Source organism: Suricata suricatta, chromosome 2 (genome assembly GCF_006229205.1).
Source record: "Suricata suricatta isolate VVHF042 chromosome 2, meerkat_22Aug2017_6uvM2_HiC, whole genome shotgun sequence".
Taxonomy (NCBI): domain Eukaryota; kingdom Metazoa; phylum Chordata; class Mammalia; order Carnivora; family Herpestidae; genus Suricata; species Suricata suricatta.
This window is the reverse complement of record NC_043701.1, coordinates 176,885,774-176,899,835: the sequence shown is the minus strand read 5'-3', so window position 1 is coordinate 176,899,835 and position 14,062 is coordinate 176,885,774. Positions and strand designations below refer to the sequence as shown.

At 45.7% G+C, this 14,062-nt stretch overlaps 1 long non-coding RNA gene across 1 annotated transcript; it reads left to right on the top strand.

Annotated features, from left to right (window-relative positions):
- Positions 1-427: 427 nt before the first annotated feature.
- LOC115273856 lies at positions 428-11,892 on the top strand. Its single transcript, XR_003900989.1, has 3 exons — positions 428-567; positions 4,994-5,110; positions 11,643-11,892. It is a non-coding gene; the product is annotated as an uncharacterized LOC115273856 (long non-coding RNA).
- The last annotated feature ends 2,170 nt before the right edge of the window (positions 11,893-14,062 follow it).

The window sequence follows — 14,062 nt, the reverse complement described above, 5'->3', positions numbered from 1 at the left end:
AAATGCGCTTGACTCTGGAAAGTTCCTTCCACAGTCCAATGAGCACACAGGCTCCGAGGGAGAAAAAAAAGTGCTTTGGAGACAATAAGTGGTTGTTCTGAGACTGAAAGCGGAGACCCTCGTGGCAAGGCTGGGGGAGGCTTTCTCAAAGGGCTCCGTGCGCCTTTCTGCTTTCGGGTGGGGGCGCAGAGGGGCGCAGTGTGGGAGGACAAGTGCGCAGTGACCCTCTCAAAGCGTTTGTTTGGGGGTTTTCTTTTTGGTTCTCTCTTGGCTCGCCCTTCATTAGTGATATTATAACTTTCAATTTAATCATTGACTTAAAGGAGTTGTACTTCTCTCTCAGCAGGAGGCTGGCTGGGCCCAAGGAAGCGGGGTGAGCCGAGTGAGCGGGGAACTCTCCCAAGAATATTTGGCTGGCAGGTGCCACCGCTTCTCCTCTGAGATAAGATGGAGACACTTTCAAGCTCTGGTTTAAAATCATCAAAAACAGAGTCTCCTGCTGGAGATAAGATACATGTTGGTGTGGAGCATCTGGGAGCCGTAAAGATTATTGCCGAAACCAAGATTGTAAGTAATTAAGGTTTTGAAAGTTTGGTAGGTGCACAATAGACGCCTCAGTATCTTGGATTCCTGAGCTGGGGTCAGGTTAACTATTAAAAGAGGAGCAAACATTATCTCTAACAAAACCCGCAGTTGACTTAAAGTCTACGCCATCCCTGCTGCTGCTGCTGGGCTTGCGCTGAGCTCTCCCCTGGGCTCTCAGGAGGTCTAGTGTTGATTCACGTCCGTGCCTAGATTAATGGTGTTTTACTTCAGTGTGGCGCTAAGTCAGCCTGCTCACTTTCCACCCGGGATGGAGCCCACACCACAACGGTCACTGTGATCAAACGGACTCATAGCCCCAGGACGCATGGGGACCCACTATCCTAGCTTTTCTTCCCCACCTTGGACTCCCTGCGCGAGGACTAAGTGCTGGGTCCCCACGGGAGATGCCTGTTCGCTGCCTTCCTCAGAAGGAGCGGGTTGCAGAAGCATGCAAGCCATTAGCTGACACGGACCTAAAATCTTCCTTATGGGGCATCCTTCTTCCGTAGCTTTGATCTGGAGGACGCGATCGTGTTCTCCTTGGAGGTAGGAGTTGTCTAGAAAAACACAAAAGAGAAAAACATGCCCTTAAATAATGCCTCAAACTGATTTAAAAAGTAAGTGAATTACTTTGAATTATCCCATAATTCTTCCTTCTCTATCCCTGTGCTCATCTTGTCTTTGAATGGGAAGGTTCCAGAACTGTAAAAGGGTCTGAGCATCATCTGTGCTGGCCACTCTGCATCTCAGATGGGATCCTTCCAGCACAAAGGAAACCTTCTCATTTGGTTTAAATTGGCATGGAATGCCTTTTCCCGAGATCGGAGGGTTTAAATATGTTTTTAATTTTTTAAATGTCTGTTGACAAAGGGATAAAGAAAATGTGATACACACACGCACACACACACACTCGTACACACCAGGAATATTATTCAGCCTTATAAAAGAAAATCTTGGGGGTGCCTGGGTGGTTCAGTTGGTTAAGTTGCTTAAGTGTCCAACTTCGGCTCAGGTCATGATCTCACGGTTCATGAGTTTGGGCCCCACATCGGGCTCCATGCTGACAGCTCAGAGCCTGGAGCCTGCTTTCAATTCTGTGTCTCCCTCTCTCGCTCAGTCTGTCTGTCTGTCTGTCTGCCTCTCTTTCAAAAATAAAAATAAAAACATTAAAAACTCATTACTCGTTAACAAAATAAATGGAAATCTTGCCATTTGTGACAACATGGATGAATCTGGAGGACATTATTATGTGGAACCCAAGGCAGTGAAACTCACAGGAATGCCGAGTACAATGATGGCCGCCATGGGCTGTGCAGTGGGGAAAATGGGGAGATGTTGTTCAAAGGGCACAGACTTTTAGTTATGCAAGATGCAGATGTTCCGGGGATCTAATGCCGATCACGGTGACTATAGTCAACGATACCTTTTTTTCATAAATTTGCATTTTCGAAGAGGGGCGATCCCAAGGGTCCTCGCCATACATGCCCACACACATGAAAGTAACTTTTCGAGGTGATGAATATTTTAATTAGTTTGATTGTGGTGATCATTTCACAATGTATATGTATGTCAAACATCAAGTTGTACCACTATATATATAATTTAAACATGTATGTTTTTCATTTGTCAATTATATCTCAAGCTAAAATATTTTTTACAGAAATTTTTAATAATCATTTCATCAAATCCGCCGTGGTCATCAGGAATCCTTGTGTGGCAGGCGCTGTAAAGCTGCTTAAAAAATGGACACTGTCAGCAGGGTAGGGGGTCACCCCAAGAACGGAAGGGGAGGTCCCTGGGGCCAAGCAGCTGCAGGGTCTCAAGAATAGGCTAACTTCATTCCCCACACGCTGAAATGCTCCCTGACTTTCTTCCTCTTGGGAAAAATGCACTAGGAGTAACACCGTGATGCAATGACTGACTAGAACCCTCAATTAACCAGAAATACGGTTTTCATTCAACTTTGGGGGCAACTGGAAGAAAGTCTCTGATGCTCACTTCACAGTCTCACTCTTGGTCTATGTTTCCGGGGATACGAATATACGGCTTCATCTCCTCTTGATGTCGTTTGTCATTTATATGCTTTTGTACTGTGGAAAGATAGACGTAACATATTTTTACCATTTTAACCATTTTTCAGTGTGACATTTAGTGTGAGGTTCGGTGTGGCATTAAGTGAGTCACAGTGTTGTGTACCCATCACCACCATTCCTGACCCTACACAAAAACTCTGTGCCCATTAAGCAGTAATTCTCCATCCCCCGTCCCCTGCCCCGGCTGACCTCTGGTCTCTTTCTGTCTCTGTGATTTTGCCTACTCTAGGTACTTCCTAGGAGCAGAATCATATGATATGTGAACTTTTGTGTCTGACTTATTTTCCTTAATATAATTTTTTCAAGGTTCATCCCTGTTGCAGCATATATCAGGATTTTGTTCTTTTTTATGGAGGAATTATACACATATATAAATATAACAAAATATAAACATAAATATGTATAGTATTCATAAAATATAAAACAGAAATGGAAAATAATATAATGATAATATAAAATATATTATAGATGTATTCCATTCATCTTGGGGCAACTTGGGTGGTTTGCATTCTGGCTATGGTGAATAATGAAGCTATGAACATTAGTGTCCACGAAGTGTATTTTGGAGGTGCTGAACATTCATTTTCAGAAAGATGAGGCTGTGGGAGCTCCAATTACAACAACAAAAAATTCAGTTTCCCATCAAAATGGAGACTCTATGGAATCATGGAGAGGGGTGGGCTCCTGAATCCTATGGGCTCAGCCTTAATGTTGGGCTTTCATGTCCCTCCTCTCTGACTCTGCGCAAATTATTTAAGCTCTCTCTGTGTTAGTTTCCTTATTCAACAAATGACTGACAATAAAGGGTGAAATGGACATTTCTGGGCTGCTTTGAGAATTTGGTACTTCCCAAATTCACTTTGTAATCAAGAAAGTGCCTCTACAGTTGTGAAAAACAGATTCCTGGGCCTTTGCCCAGAGCTACTGACTTAGAGAATCTGGGAGTGAGGTCTGGAAGCCGCCACTTTACCAACCTCTTCAGGTGATGCTGATGAAGCCACATTTAGAACAGCACGAGATCAAGCATAGGAAGCCAAACCCTCACTCAGGACTTGACGTGGAGGAGGAGCTTAAGAAATGCTAACCTTCCTTCTCTCCTCCCTCCACTGGACCCAGGAAGAAAGAACAGAGGATGGCTGATTGCATTTTATGCAACAATGACCATTTCATGTGACAAGAAAAAAATTCAAGTGATAAGTTGTTTTTTACACTGAAGAACTCAGCATTCACCTCTGGCTGTAAGTGATGTTGGCTGTTCAGGTCATAAAACCATCCGCTGCGTTCATTTATCTCTTTTGTTATGCCGTTGCCTACGATTGCATTGTGGGTGATTCTGATCTGCTAATGGGTGTGTCTGGGCAGAGGGGCCGGAGCAAGACCCCACATGGTGCTATATGGCAGAGGGGACCCCCTAGAGATAGTCGTGCAAACCTGAGACTTCAATGAACAGAAAGAACCAGTGACTTTGTATCCAACAAGCCAGAAAGATGTTTTTTCTTTCTTTCTTTCTTCAAATTATAAAAGGAGTGGACAGAGCGAATGTACTAGATGTAATTTGTTCCAGGTTCAAAAAAGCCTATTTGTGTCTTATGAAATCTTATGAGAAAAGCGTAATTCAAATTGGCTTGGAGATGAGAGCTGTCAAATAGATTGAAAGCTGGATTATAAACCAAGACTAATGAGAGCCTGCAATGTGCGCAAAGTTAGGGACGGAGTCCAAGAGGTCTTACAGGGGAGGTAAACAGCCTATTAATTAAGGTAGCAGATGGTGGTAAATTGGGAGATGTTTCAGATTCCAAGGACAAAAAACGAAATGAAAGCATGGCATGTGTATTGGGTAGTTAGAAACCCCGGCACGAAATCAATGACAGGAAAATAATAAGAGGCGCAGGTAGTCTTGGAAGAGAGCAGTATTTGGAGTATCATGGGAGTTAAAAAGAGACGAGAAATGTTAGTGGAATGGCTTAGAAGCTACTGGAGAAAGCGATCCATATGCAATAGCATAGTTTCAGGGACCCAGCAGGTTGGCTTGGGTGTGCGTGGTAACGAGTTTCTGGGTGCGCGTGGTCTTAAGATCTCCCCAGTGAGCATTTGCAGACAAGAAGTTGCTTGAGTGGAAGGAGCTGATGTTGCATGTCAATTGAAGGAGCGAAGTTGCAGTGGGAAGTAAATGAATGAAGCGTAGGGGGAAAAAGCAGGTGGGTGAGATAACCAGTGTGATTTGACCAGGATAAGAAGCCAAAGGGTTGAAGTAGAATAAGGGCTTTGGACCACTCAGACTGGGGCTCATCACTGACTCTTCCATTTACCTTCAGGTGATTGCTTAGCCTTTTGGAGCCTGCTTCCCCATGAATAAAATGAAGACAAGGTTTCTTATCTTCTAGAAGTATCATCATTTGGATGAGATTTGTGTATAGATCACCAGGAACATGGTAAGTTTTGAACACAGGCATGCTCTTCCTTGCATAATGGTTGCAGTCAGTACCCCCTTGTAGGAGGGGGTGGTGAGACGGGTTAGGGGAAGCTTTGGGAAGCATATGTCCCCATTTCTCATCTCCTAGCAGTTGATTGTACTCTGTTCCTATTATACTAGAGTCCCATCTGACTCTGGGTAGATTCAAAAGCCATCCATGATGCAGGAATCACGTATGATCAAAGCTATCCTTGAAAATCCCTGAAGGTGCCCATAAAATATAGTACTCTGCTGTCTCTCAAAAAGTTCTTTTCAGACAGTTTTTTCTCCAGTGTTGGAACCGATCAAATTTTTTTCTTCTGCAGCTGAGCACCAGGTGATGTTGTTGGCTTGCGCTTCGGGCCATGTTGTATGAAAAATGCTTAATTTTTGATGCAAAGATGACACCCAGCCTGGTGGGCTGCTCACACCAGAGGGGTGCCCAGGAACGCAGGGCAGGGTTGGGTCTCCCTGCTGGTGCTAACTTCATACCTGTGCTGGGCAGGTAGAACTTCGCGCCTTTTGTTCTCTCTCTGGGCCACTCTTGGAGATGATCTTGGTCCATTCAGGCTGCTGTGCAAATTCCTGTAGACTGGGTGCTTAAGCAACATTTACTTGTCCCTGATCTGGAAGTAGAAGTCCAAGAACAAGGGGATGGCAGATTCTGTATTTAGCATGGGCCTTCTTCCTGCCATGTCTCCTGCTGTGTCCTCACATGATGGAGAGAGCAGCACTAGTCATTTTCTCTTTATAAGGACACTAATCTCATCATGGGGCCCCATCCTCACGACCTCATCTAAACCTAATCACCTCCCAAAGGCGCCACATCCTAAAACCATCCCACTGTGGGTGAGGGCTTCAACATATGAGCTTGGGGGCTGGTACCAGCCTGTGGTCCATTACAGGCTGCCTTTGCACCTGTTCTGGGCTGAAATGACCAGCCTGGCTGTCTGGCGGTTGGCGTCCATTGTGGAGAAAAAAATGTACACAACAAGTCTCCACGTTGGGCAGCCTGTCTGGTCCCCTCTGCTGCCCAGTCCCTCTGCTCAGCTGCTTAGGATGGATTCTTGGCAGCTGGATCAGAGGGCATGAGGCCCAGCTGGGGGCTGCCGACTTTGGCCCAGCTCCATGTGGGTGAGCAGTGCTGCCTGACTGATTGTGCACCCTGGGTAAACATGGCCCACCAGCCTTGGCAAGGCCTCCAGCAGCGTTTCTCCCCCGAGCCTGGAGATGGTAGAGGTGCGGGCCTGTTTCTCTGCCGCTAGTCTGGGGAGGTGTTCTAGCAAAACTTGGTCAGTTAGGACCACCTGGCTGGCTCCGTTGGTAGAGTATATGACTCTTGGTCTAGGGGTAGTGAGTTCAAGCCCCATGCTGGGTGTAGCGTAGAGCCTACTTAACAACCCCCCCCCCCTGCCGCCGAAAACAAGAACAGTTTGGTCAATTAATGCATTTAAAAGACAACCAATGATACCATGTACACCCACAGTTCCACGGTGGTCTACTTGGCTTTTTCTTTTTCCTTAAAAATATATTGCGGGAATTATTTCTTCTTTTTCTTTCCTTTCCTCTTTTTTTCTTCCTTCCTTCCTTTTTTCCTTTCCCTTTCTTCTTTCCTTCCTTCCTTCCTTCCTTCCTTCCTTCCTTCCTTCCTTCTTTCTTTCCTTTTTTTTAGAGAGAGAGAGCACAAGTTGGGGAGCGGGACAGAGGCAGAAGCTTAAGCAGGCTCCATGCTCAGCACAGAGCCTGATATGGGTTCCACCCCATGACCCTGGGATCCTGACCTGAGCCAAAATCAAGAGTCAGACGCTCAACTGACTGAGCCACTCAGGCACCCCAGGGATTATTTCTATGTACATAAAAGACTTTCTCATCCTTGTGTGAGTTGGTGTACAATTTACATAACATAAAATTTACTGCTTTAACCATTTAACAATGTACACTTCAGTGGCTTCTGGTACATTCACAGGGCTCTGCAACCATTACCAGCATCTAATTCCAGAGCATTTTCATCACCTCAGAGCGGAACTCCGTAACCATGAAGGGGTCACTACCCAGCTCTGCCTTTCCCAGTGCCCAACAACCCTTACTCTTCCTTCCTTCTCCATGGATCTGCCTATTCCATGCATTTCATATAAGTGGAATCATACACTAGCTGGCCCTTTGTGTGTCTTCTTCCCTGGCATAATGTTTTCAAGCTTCACCTGTGTGGCAACAGGTATTAGTACTCTGTTCTCTTTTAATGCCAAATCCTATGCCATTGTAGGGACAGACCGCATTTGGGTTCTCCATTCATCCATTGATTGACATTTCAGTTGTTTTCGCTTTTTTGACTGTTAAGAATAATGCTGCTATGGACATTCGGGTACAAAAGTTTATTCGAACATCCATTGTCAACTGTTTTGGGTATGTACCCAGGAGTGGAATTGCTGAGTTGTACAGTAATCCTATGTTTTACTTTTTGAAAAGCCATCACACTGTTTTCCAAAGCAGTTGTATGATTTCACGTTTCCACTAGCAATGTATGAGGGTTCAATGTATGAGCAAGCACGTCCTTGCTGAACACTTATTTTCCAATTTTAAATTATTATTGTTATTATAGCCATCCTGGTAGGGATGTGAAGTGGATTCCTGTGGCTTTGATTTGCATTTTCCTAATGACTAATGATGCTGAGTATCTTTTCATGTGCTTATTGGCCATCTGTGTTTCTTTGGAGAAATGTCTTTTTAGATTCTTGCCCATATTTTTCATCGGTTGCTGTTTTTGTTGTTGTTGAGTTGTAAGTGTTCTTTATATATTCTGCATACTGCTCCCTTATCAGATAGAGGATTTGCAAGTATTTTCTCCCATTCTGTGGGTTGACTTTCTACTTTCATGATAATATCCTTTGATACACAAAAACTTTTAATTTTGGTAATGTCCAATTTATCTAGTTTTGTTATCATTGTCACTTGTGCTTCTTAGTGTCACATCTAAGAATCCATTGCCAAATCCAAGCTCATGAAAATTGGCTCCTATGTTTTCATTTAAGAGATTGTTGTAGCTCTTACATTTAGGTCTTTGATCAATTTTGAGATAATTTTTTTTTAATTTTTTTGAATGTTTATTTAGTTTTGAAAGACAGAAAGACAGTGTGAGCAGGGGAGGGGCAGAGAGGGAGGGAGACACAGAAACTGAAGCTGAGCTGTCAGCACAGAGCCCAACGTGGAGCTTGAACCCATGGACTGTCAGATCATGACCTGAGCCAAAGTCGGATGCTCAACCGAATGAGCCCCCCAGGAGCCCCAAAAATTCTCTCTAGACATACGAAAACCTGCATTAGAGAGAAATAGGGATGCCGGGCCAGCCCACGGGCTCAGGGGACCTCCTGTTCCTCTGGAGCATGCACAGTCCCGGGCTTGCTAGGTTGAGATAAATTTTTTTTCTTTTTTTAAATTATAATAGTTTATTGTCAAATTGGTTTCCATATAACACCCAGTGCTTCTCCCCACAAGTGCCCCCCACCATGACCATCACCCCCTCCTTCCCTCCCCCTCCCCCTTCAGTCCATGGTTCGTCTCCAGTATTCAGTCGTCTCCCTTGATCTGTGTCCCTCACTCTCCCCCGCTCTCTTTCCCCCTTCCTCTCCCCATGGTCCCCTGCCAGGTCTCTCCTGTTAGACCTATGAATGCAAACACAGGGTATTTGAGATAAATTTTGTATACAGTGTGAGGGAAGGATCCCACCTCATTCTCTTGCATCCTTTTAAATACCTGCATGGCAATCTGCTCCGTAGCTCAATTAGCCAGGCTTCTCCTCAGATATTTGGGTTACTTCCAATCTTTTACCACTAAAAACATACAGTAAACATACTTGTATATAATCACTTCCTACAGATGTGGGCATCTTTGTAGGCTAAGTTCCTAAAAGTGGAATTGCAGGATCACAGGCGTGTTGCCTTATTGTTTGTCCCTAGAGGCTGAGTGGATGCCTTGCAGCGCTGGGCGAGGATGTATTTCCCTACATCCTTGCTAACCTTCATAGATCTTTGCCAACCAGATGGATAGTTTTAATTTGGAATGTTCTTATTATGGGCAAGGTTCTACACCTTTTAATTATTTCGTAACTTCTTTGCTATGAACTTTTCATACCCTTTGCCTTCTTATTTTGTTGGATTATTGGCCTTTGTTTTGTGGGAGATATTTATAAAGCAAAGGAAGCTCATGTCTGTAATATGCTCATCATTTACTTTTTAGCTTTATTAACGATGCTGTTTTTCTCCTCCAGAGAAAGCGCTTCCCTCTTTCCTTTTAAGATTTCTGAGCTAAGTGTCTACTTATAATAGTCTTCCCTATTCTGATATTATAATATTATTTTGTGGTCTTTTCCTGGTATTTTTATGAGTTCAACATATCGTTTACTCTTTGATATAGCTAGCATTTATTTGCTTATATGGTGTGAGGGAGGGATTCATTTTCCCCTCCAAAAAATAGAGATGGTTGCTTCTGAAGTCAGATAGCTTCAGTTTCCCACAGCAAACAAAGCAGTAGAAGCTTAGTCGTGACCTGAGGGAGGCCCAAATCTACTTCATTGTTTAGTCCAAACTGGGAAGGGCACCTCTGTGCCCTGGAAACCGAGGGTGACCCGTGCTTGGCTTTCCCTGCGTGAGGAAGCGCCAGGCAGTGGTGAAGAGCTAAGCTCTCAAGGAAGGCAGTATGAAATCGCTGCTCAAACTCTGAATCTCTCTATTGCGTTTTTTTCCTTATCTACAAAATCAGGATAGTAACAGTTCCTCTCTCACACTGAAGGTGTGGAGGGTGAACAGAGCCCTTGATGAGGCAGCTCAGTGCCGTGAGGGAGTTGCTGCTAACATCGTGGCCCCTGAGGGCATCATCACCATTATCTGGACGTTTTATGATGGCTCCAACCTCAGGGCTGCCATTCCTGGCAGAGAGAGCGCTGGCTGTGGGCTCTACCTGGACGGGCGCCATCATTTCTCCCATCTTCTCCCAGGGGAGCAAGTGGTAACTCACGAGTGTCTGGTTTAAGCAACCCCAGGGGGCTGGTTCTGAGCTTTTTGTGCCCTTTTTAATTTCTCAGTCTTTTTTTTTTTTTTTTAGTGTTTGTTTATTTTGAGAGGGCAGGGGAGGAGCAGAGAGAGAATCTCAAGCAGTCTCTGCACTGTCAGCATGGAACCCGATGCAGGGCTTGTACCCACAAACTGTGACCTGAGCTGAAACCAAGAGTCAGACGCTTAACCAACTTAGCCACTCAGGCACCCCGATGTCTCAGTCTTCAAAATGAGATAAAATAAAATAAAAACATATATCAAGTGTAGCCCTGAAGGGAGAAAAGATCTCACAAAGTTTAGCGCCAAAGCTTGCTGATTTGTACATGGGAAACTGGGAAAGGGAGATAGGTGAATAAGTAATCCTGAATGAATGACCTCCTGGTAGGTTGGGACCCAGGGCCCTGATGCCCTAAGTAGGGCTGGGAGCTCTGGCCCCACTGTCATGATTGTGGTGGCAAGGAGACAGGGTCCCTGGCCTTCAGTCACCCGCCTCCCCTGATTTTAAAGTTCAATTTTAAAAAGCCACTTCTTTATTTGGGGAGATGGCATCCTGCTCAGGGAAGGTCCCTGCTGCCAAGCCACACGTGGCATCCCCCTTGGCACTCCTCAGAAGTGCTGGGCAGTGACCTTCAAGCCCTTAAAGACTGGAGTGGCGTGTTTCCTGCGCATCAGGCCAGTAGTTGGATGCCTGAAGCCCGGTGGGTTCTGGTAAGCAGTGCGTTTTGTTATTTTGGACCTTTGGTGAGGCAGTTACTGCTTTCTCTTCCCAGCCTCAGGGAAGGGAGGCACAATTCAGAGAACAAAAGAAGCAAGTTCCTGCCTTTTGAGCTTGAAAGAAATAGATGAATAGATAGGACCCCTGGTTCTCAGGACTGGGAAGAGCCCCTCAGGGAAGAAAAGAGAATTTGGGCTCAGGTGGGTCCTTCAGAAGGGGACTCCACCCTCCCAGGGCTCTGGGGAAGGGGTGGCAAACCCCAGAAGCTTCTGCGTTCCAGGTGAGGGCTGGGGAGGGCATCTGAGTTCTCTGCCTCGCCTCACGCAGTGGATCTGGTTCTAGAGTAGAGATTGCCACCTGTCAGGATGCTGGCCTAAGGCTGCTTTGCAGGGGCCCTCTGATCTAGAGGTGGGTTTCATTTTTATGGGGATTGAGGCTTAAGCCATTTGGGACCCTCTTTGGAACACAGAAGTCAAAAGGATGAGTTCAAAATTAGGCATAGGCCGGGGTTTCTTTTGGAGGGGATGATGAAAAGTTCTGGAATTCAATAGTGGTGATGGTTACACAACTTGGCAAATATAACCAAAACCCACTGAATCCTAGCCTTTAAACGGGCAGATTTTATGATATGCAAATTAGATCACAATTAAAAGAAGTATGCTAAAAAAATGAGGCACGGGGTTCTAGGAGAAGCCACACAAGAAAGGAAGGGCCCAAGCAAAGTTTTGTTTGCCTTTGTCTCTCTGCAGCCTCGTCTGGCCAAGAGAGGCGCAGGTGGAGGCCAGCCAAAGGCAGTCTCCCTAGGAACTGTGGTCTGGAGAAGTGGCCGTCTTGTGCATCGGATCTACCCTCCTCCCTGGCCTGCCTCCTACCCCCAGGCCTGCGTGAGCTTCCGGGAACTTCGATGCGATCTTGGAGGAAGAGTGGGAATTAATGGTGAAAAGGTTTCAACTTGGCGGGATGACACCAGGAAAATAAAGAAGTCATATTTCTTGTGCTGCTGACTATAAAAACTGCAGTCAGAGCCTTCTGTGTGTGTGTGTGTGTGTGTGTGTGTGTGTGTGTGTGTGTGTGTCAAGTCTGGTTTAGAGGAGCTCGATCAGGAGGACTGCTTGTGGTAGAGCTGGGAAGACTGATAACCCATGGCTCCTGTTGTGGGGCGGGGGTGGGACGGGCGGGCTGGACCAGCCAGAGGGGACCCGGCTTCTCCCGCTGCTGCAGTTCTGGACGGAGAAGCAAGCAACTGCAGTCTGGGCAAGCAGACGAGGCCCCTTTGGAGGCCAGGGATATGCCACTGTCGTATTTATAATCGGATCCCTGTTTATCTTGAATCAGACCCGGCTCTCTGCATAACTTCTGTTCCTCAGATTTTGAAGATTCGGGCCCAAAACACATTTCAGGGAATAAGGAGAAAGCTCATGTTTGAAAATGAACCAGCAAAAGAAATCATTGGGCTTCTGACATGATGCCCATTGGATACTTTTCAATTCTTAGCTTTGGCAGCAGCATTTTAAAAAAGCACACACACACACACACACACACACACACACACACACACACAACCTATCGCATAATTCTTTCTGAAAGGCTCATTCAGCAAGCCTGCCCCTCTTGGTTCCCAGCCCCCCTCTCCCTTTTCCTTCTCTCTCTTTTTCTTTTAAATCAGCCCTTCTGGTGAGAGGGCAAGTGTACATACTGCCTTCCTTTGTGTTTGTAAAACAGAACCGTATCAGTTGAGCAGTAAGGATAACATTTGTAGTTATGCAAGCAGAGATAACAGTAATCAGATCTCCTGCTCTTGGCAAAACCCAATGGCCACAACCTCACCAGGGGCTGGGGGGTTATGCTGAAAGGGGCAGGGGGAATGCGTATGGGTCTTGTTTGTTTGTTTGTTTATTTATTTATTTATTTATTTATTTATTTATTTATTTTGATCAAAGCCCCCAGCACACTTTTTTTTTTCCTGCCAAAGGTTCTCCAGCGAAGGCCCTCTAGAAATTGTCCAGATAAAGAGACCCTGCCCTGAACGGAGATCTCAAGGTCCCCTCCTTGCTCAGAGTCTCCTCACTATTTCTTCCCCCTGCATCAAATGACTTAGGGCATCCTTTGCTCTCCAGCGGGTAATTCGACCTCTCTGTATGGGAAGGAGCGAAGGCTAACGTATTCACCCAAGCAGAGGCTGGTGGGGTGATAGCATCAGTTTGCGATGTCATTTGGAATTTTTAAAAGAAAGGTGTTGTTCTGGAGTTGCCCTTATTCCATCCAAATCTGATTTCCTGGGACCGGTGGGGTGGGGGGGTGTTTCTGTTGCCTTGTTACCCAACAACCTGCAAATATATTGATTGCTGGGAATTTAGACAGCGGCAGGGACTCCCGGAAGTTGTGATTGCCAAGGTATGCCAGGCCAAAACCAGAATCCAGGCATGTGTGGGTTTGATACAATGGAGACCAAGAGCCTCCACATGGGAGCTGTGTTGAGGGATCGTGAAGTGAACGCCTTTGTAGGGGTAAGGAGTCTAAGTTTCTCTGCTACTTGGTTTCTCTGATTTCATTGTGGGGTGGTGATGCAGCTCTTCTGGGGAGAAGGAAATACTGTTGAGTTCTCGGGGTGCGGTCACGAATGTCTCTGTGCAGCCCAAACGCCCCGGTAGTGGTTGTCAAGAAACATGTCCTAATTCTTGGGCCGAAGGATCCACACCGCAATTTTCAATACAGTGGAGACAAACCATTTTCCTCTTCTGTTCTGAGGCGTTCCTAATTCCGTTTAAAACGGACTGCACATTTCCCCACTTTTCTTCTGGATACCTGAAGAACCGCCTCACCTTCCTCCCCCTTTCTGCTCACCTCTACCCCCAAAGGGAACGGGAAATCGGAAGGTCTACGGGGAGTTGTGAAAAGCAGCAACATAAACCATGAGTCGCTTGGGGGTGGGGGCTGGGGAGGAATCCTATCAAGAAATAAATGTTGGTTTATTTTTTAAAGATACACTTTCTTCCCTGTCTCTGAAACCTAAGTGTCTGAATTAAAAATTATACTTGAAACGCTGTGCAGATGTTGGCATTTTACAACCAGATGCCATTGGCCTGTGGGTTGCTAGGCAACCCGTGCGACCCAATCAACGTGGGGTTTGAAGTGGAATCCGCTCCAACAGACCAAAGGCAGCCAGGAT